This window comes from Oryza glaberrima, chromosome 2 (genome assembly GCF_000147395.1).
Source record: "Oryza glaberrima chromosome 2, OglaRS2, whole genome shotgun sequence".
NCBI lineage: Eukaryota > Viridiplantae > Streptophyta > Magnoliopsida > Poales > Poaceae > Oryza > Oryza glaberrima.
In genome coordinates this window covers 12,717,851-12,727,154 of record NC_068327.1, presented here as the reverse complement: position 1 = coordinate 12,727,154, position 9,304 = coordinate 12,717,851, and the positions used below count along the sequence as shown (strand labels likewise).

General features: G+C 43.3%; 1 long non-coding RNA gene across 45 annotated transcripts; it reads left to right on the top strand.

The window, feature by feature from the left end:
- Positions 1 to 1,065: 1,065 nt before the first annotated feature.
- On the top strand, positions 1,066 to 8,865 carry LOC127762167 (uncharacterized). Of its 45 annotated transcripts, none has more exons than XR_008015409.1 (11): positions 1,070 to 1,938; positions 2,323 to 2,446; positions 3,198 to 4,053; positions 5,027 to 5,149; positions 5,276 to 5,374; positions 5,476 to 5,610; positions 5,703 to 5,999; positions 6,303 to 6,436; positions 6,555 to 6,892; positions 8,502 to 8,588; positions 8,826 to 8,865. It is a non-coding gene; the product is annotated as an uncharacterized LOC127762167 (long non-coding RNA). The 45 variants fall into 45 exon arrangements; XR_008015423.1 differs by having other exon boundaries at positions 1,072 to 1,938; positions 6,555 to 6,647; XR_008015426.1 differs by having other exon boundaries at positions 1,074 to 1,938; positions 3,198 to 3,677; positions 3,766 to 3,848; positions 3,979 to 4,053; positions 6,555 to 8,865.
- The last annotated feature ends 439 nt before the right edge of the window (positions 8,866 to 9,304 follow it).

The window sequence follows — 9,304 nt, the reverse complement described above, 5'->3', positions numbered from 1 at the left end:
CGTAAGATCCGTGAATTTGAACTTCGAGAAACAAATCATGCGTCTTCTCTTTTGGTTTGCACGTTGTTGACTTCTCTCATATTGTGCCTTCTCTCCTAGCATTGCCGCCATGTCGATTTGCCTTCCCATGCGTGCCTTCCTATGCGTTCTCTCCTCTAATTGATTGCAAAAATGATTCTCCACTACTCTCTCATCATTTTTTTCAATAATTGTCCCTTTCAATTTCGTTTTAAATCACCGGGTTTAATTTCAATTTAAAATTTTATCCCGAGCTTTACATATTCGCTCGATTTTGATAAAAACGGAAAGAGAAAATCGAGTGTATCATGAAGCACTCAACCAATTGTGGGAGATCGAGAAATATTCAATCGGATTCGATCGGATTTGAATGGATGATCAGTTCTAGCATAGTATGGACTCGGGATGGTCCTTCGAGGTTGAAGACGGCAGTTAACTATGCAAGCTAGCAGCTCCACTTATGGGCTGGGACAAAAAGAGGCATGCCAAACAGCCCGAGATGGTCCTTCGAGGTTGAATACGGCAGTCAACTATGCAAGCTAGCCTACAGCTCCATTTATAGGCTGGGTCAAAAAGAGGTATGCCAAACAAAGAGAGATAGAAGGCTGGGCTGAGCTGAAAAGGAATAAAGAAATAAGCTTTTGGTCCAAAACTAGAGAGTATAATATATAGCGACTCAAAAATATTTTTACCTGTTGCAACACACTGACATTATTACACACTATCATTATTTCTAGTCAAGTATAGTTTCAATATCATGAACATAGTCAACTAAATATCGGAGTATACTACGGGGGGCGCAAGGGGCGGGCGAGGGGGCATGCCACGTCAGGATTTCGGGCGGGGTGGCATTTTTGCAAAAAAATCCTTCTATTTCCGTTTAATTCGATAGACGTCCCTCTAGAACAGTACCTATGTGGTATTATTTTTTATGGAGGCCCTTATGGAAACCGGATATTCTGTGCGAAGGAGATAAAAATCGCGGACTGCGCTGTAAACTCTGGAAGAAGAGGGAGCTTTTCGCGAAATGATGCCACTAACCCACCCAAACTCTAGCCGCCACCGCGTGTGTGCTCCCTCCTCCCTCTCGTCTCATCCTGTCCCTCTCCCCGCCGCCGCCTCCTCCACCTTCCCCTCGCGCCACCGTCGTCGCCGTCGCCTCGCGCCGCCGCCTCGCGCCGCCGCCGTCCCGCGTTTGCCCCCTCCTCCCTCTCGTCTCATCCTCTCCCTCTCCCGGACGTCGCCGCCTCCTCCCTCTCGTCTCACCCTCTCTCTCTCCCTCTCCCTCGGCCGCCCGCCGCCGCCGGTCCACCCTTCACCGTCCGCCGCCTCCATTGCTGACCGCCACCACCCGCGCCGCTATCCCCGCCTCCACCTCCACCTGGCGGCTGGCGCCGCAGCCGTCGCCGTCTCTGCTCCGCGTCCGCCTCGCGCCACCTCCGCCGTCACCGTCTTCTCCGCCCGCGACGATGACAAAGGCGGTGGCGAGCGCGAAGACCAACGGCGCGGGGGAGTTGAGGAAGTGCCGCAGCCGGAGAAGGGAAAGGATTGGTGCGGAGGTGGCCGGCGATGGTGACGACGATGAAGGCAGTGGCGAGCGCAAAGATCAACGGCATGATGGAGTTGAGGCAGGTCTACAGATCTGGTCATTCTGGGTTGGGTGGAGGGAGAGAAGCAGATCGAGGAGCTTCCGGGCGATTCCGGCGGAGGAGGTGGGGATGGTGTGGCGCTACAGCTGCTTCACTCTGATGGCGGAGCAGCGGCTGTGGAGGATGGGGGTGGTATTGTGTTTCTGTTTTTGACGCCAAGCACGCAGCAGTGGGTGTCGGTGCGAGGATGCTGTTCTACCCGACGGTGGTGTACAACGTCGTCAAGAGCTGCTTCGAACCGCACTTCTACTGGTGGGATCAGGTCGACATGGTGGGAAAATTTTTTTCTCCCCTCTTTTGATTTCAGTTACTTTTTTGAGCTTTTTTCCCTCTTTTATCGCTGTGGCTTCCACATTCATCTCGTGCCGGCGACGCCTTCACCCTATAATGCATCTTCTTCCAGGAGTTGCTAGGAATCATGGCAGTTTGCGCTCCAACCGTTTAGGGTTAGGTCTTCCTACTGCATAATGGAGAGAATTTCTTCATATAGCTTTTGTCGTTCCAGTTTCGTCTCGTTTAGTGTTTTGGAGATTTTGGACCTGTGTGTGGATGGCTGGGACCATTTTCCCTGCAACGTTGATGTTTCGATTTCACGATTCGTTGAGAGTTTCAGTTTGCTCTGCTCTAATTGTGCGCTTTTCTTTTGGTTCATCAGCATGTTCTGCTCTCTGCTCATCCATGCCCCAGCAATATTATGTGGTTGAAGAAGCTTGGAGTCTATGATGTCGTGACACTGAGCGAATCTTATGAAAGGCTGGTTTGCCAGGTGCCTATATGAGGTAGTCAGACAGCCAAATAATTCCACTATTCGACCAATGCTTGTGCTGAATAATATGTGTTCTGTCAACCAAGTTTTGCAGCTTTTGTTTATTAATTCCTTCCTGCATGTTTGGCTCCTACATATCATTTGTTTATTGCTCTGATATCAAGGAGGTGCATCTGAGATCAATAAAGCCTACATTATCTTAAAATAAAAAACAAGGGGGTGCATGGCCTTGTCGTAAAACACATTGTGCATCTGACGTAATCAAGTTCCAATGGTCTCAGTTATGCAATACTGCAATGTGAACAGAGCAATTACTGAAGGTGTCATTGTTTGGCATCCATAAGATCAGTGGTTTGAGAAAAATACTCAAAGTGCCATTATTTCGCTGATGGGTCAGCAAATTGTTTGTTAGGTAGATTGTTCTTACCTGATAGTGCAAGGTTTGTGCTATGTAAAGTAGTCGTGGTCAACCCAAATGACAGGTTATGGCAACCATTGTTTTAGCTCAGAAAAATGCTGGTTAGGTATTATAGTGTTCATGAAATGCCTTCTGCTTATTTTACATGTAACTGTATATTTGGTGCTCTATTTGCTTGTTGCCTAATTAGCTTGGCGTTATTTTTATGTAATTTACAACTGATGTGCTATTTTCATGCTATTTCCCTAACTTTGCATATCTCTGTTTGTTCCTACTGCTCATGAGAGAATGTTCAAATAGCTAGCAGTTTTGGGTCAGATAACTGATTTTTTTTTATTGATTTTAGGCTCATGGAATTGAAAACCTGGTGTTACCAACTAGGGGTTATCTTCATGCACCATCATTTGAGAACCTTTGCCAGACAGTTGTCTCATTCACGAATCTTCTCAAAATGTATATCCTATGGTACGACAGAATCACCATGTATGTTCCAATTTATTTTTGATTGAATTGTTCATTGCATGAGCAGAGTCCAAAATCTATGATTTGACACATTTTGTTTGTTTTTTTAGTAAGAGAGGCTTTTATGTTTATTTGTCCCATCACCTATATCAGCTATTTTGTGCAATATTTTGATTGGTTTTGTTTGTTTGAAACTCTTGAAGCTTCCCTGAATATGCTGCCATGTAGTGCATAAGAAAGATTTAAAGGCCTTTTGCTTACTGCCTTTTCTGATGTGCTTGCACTTCAACATTTGTCCTCTAGGAACATATCATGATATTGATTTCCATGGGGAGGTAGACAAAAAATGAAGCTCATTCATTTCGTAAGATCTATCTTATTGTGCCGTTGCAATTGTAATTTTTAACTAGGTTTATATCATGGATTTATTTCTGTTGTTTTAATCTCGGAAGGAAACACTTCGTATGGTAAGTTGACATATGTTCATTGCAAAGCTAGACATGGACGGACCACAACAACTGTTCTTTGCTACTTGGTATGCTTGGTTATTTGGTCATACTGATACGACTTTATGAATGCCATAGTTAAGTGTTAACCTGCAGTTTTGGTGGCAAGGAACTATCAGTGTTAACCTGAACTAATTGGTATTTGCATTTTTGTGCCAGGGGACTAATAGTTATTGTGCGCTGATATGACTATGCTCTATTCCTGGAACATTTCGCATTGCCATTGACAAAATGGTATGGCATCATTTTTTTTGCTTGCTTTGCATTTTGTGCCAGGGAACTAATAGTTATTGTGCACTTTTGAGATATTTGCAACTCCAGAAGTACATGTTGACTTCCATCCTAATGCTACTGCCCCCTTTTATTTGTCGCAACTGACTGGCCATGTTGGTTCATCTCAAGCTTTCCATTTTAGTTGGATATGAAATGTTTAGTATCCCAATTCACCTTCTCTCTGTAATTCCCATGTCCTTGCAGCCTATAAATTTCACCATTGATCCTTTGCATGTGAATATTTGGCTTTGCCTGTTGAAAAACTCAATGGAGTGGATATGATCACACTTGGAGTTGGTATAAACTATTTCACGAGTAGTGTAAGAGCATTTTGATTGTAGTGTATGTTTTGCATTTCTGGTGGTCTATCCTGTACTCGTCTAGCTGGTAGGTCAACTTTATAAGTCAATTTCCTTTTATATCATTTGGATCTGGTTGATGAACATCTTGCAACACTGGTAACTAATGATCCACCACTGTTAGTTCTTCCCTTGCACAATATGAAAACCATGTCTATCCAGATAAGAATAACATTGTTCATAGTTAATACATCCAACAATTTAAATATATTCTGAGATGAGAATGGATTATTATGTGCTTTAGCCAATCATATGGTCCAGCCTGCCGGAATGCCATATTGTCCTTTTCTAAAGATGGCATGATACTTAGAATTTTAAAGATGCTTTGCTTTCCTTCCTAAAATGTTTTAGCCTGCATTTCAGAATTATAACATCATTTATTTCTGTGTATTATCATTACTTTGGAGAAAGACCTACAAAAGTATCTTAGAATAGATAGTTTTCTACTTACAAAGCGTGTTATTTCTTAGTTCCTTGAATCTAGCAGCGTGCTATTCTGCTGCACTTTGCCAATCTTTGCATTAGCTGTAGAAATTTGTCTTATATCTCTGTTGGGACCTGAATTCTCTTTGTAGTATATTTGACAGGTAATAACAAATGGTGGAATGATTGCATTTTCACTGTGCTTAGGATGGATTCATCTTTAATGCTAATTACCTGCCAACCTCTTCGGCCCCAACAAGCTCGTGGAGAAGAAGGTAACCCACCCAATCCGCAGTTTCTCTCCCAAGATCCAGTAGAGAAAAGTTTCTTCTGTTTAGGAATCGATTCAATGATGCAAAGTTTTTTTTTTCATGTTTGTTTGTTTGTGTGTGTGTGTGCAGGAAAGCAAGTTCTTCAAGTTCTTGGGGTTCATGTGGAACCCGCTGTCCTAGGTCATGGAGGCTGTGACAATCATGGCCATCGCTCTCGCCAATGGAGGAGTAAGTAGTAATGAATTTAATGATGTTTCAGAGCATGGCATGTGAGGGATTGTGAGAGGTTTGATTGAATTGATGAGGGTTGATTTGTTTGGGGTTTTCAGGGGAAGCCGCCGAACTGGCAGGACTTCGTGGGCATCATCACACTACTCATCATCAACTCCACAATCAGTTTCATTGAGAACAATGTCGTCAATGCCGCCGCCGCTCTCATGGCCCATGTCGCCCCAAGGGCCAAGGTAATCTATGCCAATCTTTGTCTTTTGTGCAGCTGTGACGATTGTGTGTTGTGATCTCAAGCAGTACTGGCTTTTGTTTGTGGTTGATCTAGCGGACACAGGATCGAGCTCTCCTCGAGTAACTTGCTGTTGTCAACGACAACGAGGGGACGAATCGACCGCAACAGAAACGCGAAGGGTCTCAGATCCTCCTTCACCTTGTCTTTGCCGCGGTGTTCATCCCTTTCACAAGAGAGAAAAAAAAATTACCAATTCAATCGGCGACAATGGGCGCTCAACCTTGGTGGCGATTCCTCGCCCTGCTGCTTCCGCTGCTCGTAGCAGTCGTGAGTCAGGTGGCTGGCGGCGTCCAAGCTCCACCCTCATGACTCTTCTCAGTGGCCATCTCGGTGAGTTACGGGAAGAAATCTCCTCTCATCCCCGAATCTTTACTGATGCAGCATGATTCCAATTTTGTGCGGATTCTATTATGTATATGAGGATAATGGAGTTGCACAGAATGACTGATCCTTTCTCGTGTTCACGTGATCAAAGGTTGCGTGTTTCTCTGCCTGTGGATAATTTTTTTGTTTCATGAATGTGTTTACATCACTATGCAATGATAATTAAGAGGTGGCAAGGCTATGCTCAGAGGAGTTGCTTGGTTGTTCTTTGTTGCAGTCTTTTCTGATGAGCTTCAATTTTGCATACAGTGAGGGTGGCCAGATTTCTGAACATGTCGCGCAGGAGAGATGGCAGCAGCAGCTGGAGCTATGTGATGGGGAACAAGGGAGGAGGCCAGCATCAGGTGGGGAGAGGAGGTTTGGGCCTTTTTATTTTTAATGAGGTGCAACCATCTGTCCATCTCACTTGTTGGTACAATTACAAGTTTTGCTTGATTTTCTTCACTGCTTATGACGGCTGAGATAAAAACTCATCGATGCAACTTCATATTTCTGATGCAGGGGTAGGGTAGTTGTCTGGTTGTTCATGTTCTAATTTACCTCATTAGTGTTGTGCTAAATCGAAGGCGAGTTCCAGTAGTGCCATTGATCATGGTACATCCCTATATCTAATATCCCCTTCCTTCATCCCATCTAATTGACCCCACGAAATCTCTATAATCATTTTCTTCACCGTTACTATTGCAGGTCATTAGGAAAATGAATCAATGATGTACACAAAAGCTTACAGATATAGTAGCATTAGACAACATATTGTTCTTGCTCATATTGTTCCTGATGTTTCAGCGTTTCTCAGTTAAATCAATAGGAACTAAGGAAGACGTAAAAAGATGAATGCGGTACTATCTTTTATTCATTGTCATCACTTCAAGAAATAATACTTTCGATAATTTGCATTTCTAACACATCTCCTTTCACAAATGTTGGATATATGACTACCATATGCTTTCCTGGTTTCTTGACCACAAATGGATAATAGTAGGTCTTGTGTCAATTCTTCCTACTTTCTTAGGGAGGTCTCCAGATTTTAATTACTTCACTTAGAGCATATTAAGAGATGTAGTTCAATGCGTTCAATAAACTATTCTAGATTATCCAATCCTAACTGTCGGAGGGTTAACCCCTCGAGCGGGGGACTGTGAGGCCCCCCTTTGTTAGTTTGGCCGGGGGCAGCGGGTGAGAATTGAGGATTTGGATGGGAGTGTGCTAGAGAGGGAGTCGGGGCTTGCCACCGTCCCATCCGTCAATCGGCCAGGCACAGTCCGGTCAAACGCTCAGCACGCCGCATTGCGTGGTGCGTCTGTTGCAGTCACATTGAAAGCAGTTAGGTGGGCACTGAGGGGCGCCCACCTAACCCCATATGCGTGGTGGCCGCGTGGAGTGGTCGGGCTCACCCTCCCCCCCCCCCCCCCCCCCGCGGGGGGGGGGGGGGGGGGTGTGCCACGTGGGTACTGAGGGCAGCCTTTCTCCCTCTGATCTCGGTACCCCCGGGCCCATATCACCGACACTAACATTCTACTGTTTGGTATGTTTTTCTATTCGCTTGTTCAATACTCAATTCTGCATCCTTATACATTGCTTTCATTTATCTGGTGGCATTTATATATAGATCTCTGGTGATTCTTTTAAAAATTACCTATCCATTGTTTCATCTATGTTTTGTCATGTTTTGTCCTATGGATAACCGTGACAAATTCATGCTTGAAGCAATGAAAACATACATGTAATTAGGCATTAGAAAGTACAATATGTAATTAGCCCCAGTGGCACGCCTCCTGCATATAATTTGTTTTTATTCTTTGATGATTTCAATATGCTTGTGCTATTTCCTGGGCATCAGGTGTTACATATAACCAACGAATAATAATGGGGCAAGCAATACTACCCTCTGATAGTATGATCTAACATCATCTCCCTTATTTAGGTCAATTTTTCCCTTCTTAAAGTTGACATGTTCAGGCATTTTATTTTGCATTAATGTTTTCCGAGTATTTTACATCAAAGTTGAAACACATCTCCCATCGCGTCATTGTAATCGTCGCGAGTGAGGCTGTTGAACTTTCTGTGCATTAGTTCTTTTGTGCCCAATTGGTATATATCATTCTTTGTATATCTATTCTTTGTTTGCTTAGCATCCTTGTGGAAAGGTTTTGTGGCTGCGTAACCAAGGGGGCGGAAATTTAATACTCAAGTACCTAAATCACAAGTGCCTTGGGTAGAAAATTGATGACAAAGTTTAGATGTATCTGTTTTTGTTTTGCCATCTGAAATTTAGATGTTTGCTTTCCAAGCTGTGAATTCTATGCTTCGATTTGATCTTCCAGCACACCACATATTATTTTTCTTTCTTGGTGGTGTTCTCCGGTGCTTGTTGAACTGAGGCTGCAGTTTATAAATTCCATCTCTAGGATTTATTGTTGTTCTTACGACCGAATTGTTTTTTTTTAGCTAGGGTAAGGATGATTTGCTGGAGCGTTACAGGCAATCATCATTTGTTGGACCTTGCTTCTTGAGGAGATGCACTGTGACAGTTTTGTGGGTGCCATGTTCATTTCTTAAATTATTTTGTTATTTAGTTTGCGGATTACACTTAGTTGGATATGTTGTGTTTCATTTAATTAGTTTAGGTTTCACGTCGTTGTTGTTTACATGGTTGCTCCCTCGATGGTTTCTTACGGTCTCATGGTTTATATATATATATATATATATATATATGGCGCTGATGTGTTTTCTCCTGCGTAGATTAATGCTTGCTTTTCTTTTGTTGTACAGATGAAGGAAATAGCGCATTGTTAAGCATCTTCACATGAAAGGAATTAAGGTTTTTCTCCCTTCTAGAAGAGATAGGCATCTCTGTAAATAGATCTTTCCTTTTCCAATTCTGCTTCATGATGTATTATCTGTACACAAACTATGGAGCTGTGGCATATGATCTCACTATTGTAATCGTGCTCAAGCAACCGGTTACAAGAAACTTAAATAAAGTTGCGGCCCGGTACTCTCTAACAATTGCAAGTTACATTGTCACCATCAGTTTATTAGCTGGTTGAATGAAGTCGTTGCACCCGGCGTATGAAGTTGTATGTCCTAATTATCCACTTCTTTTTCACCATCTTTCCGCCCAGGCGGCCCGCCAACGGCGCGCCCCAGGCTCTAGTTAATATAAAGAGCTTCTTACAAAGTAGCCTAGCACGCGTCAATTTCTACTAGCAAAAGTAACAGAAACCTACGGAGCTTTAGTACCAGAGCTT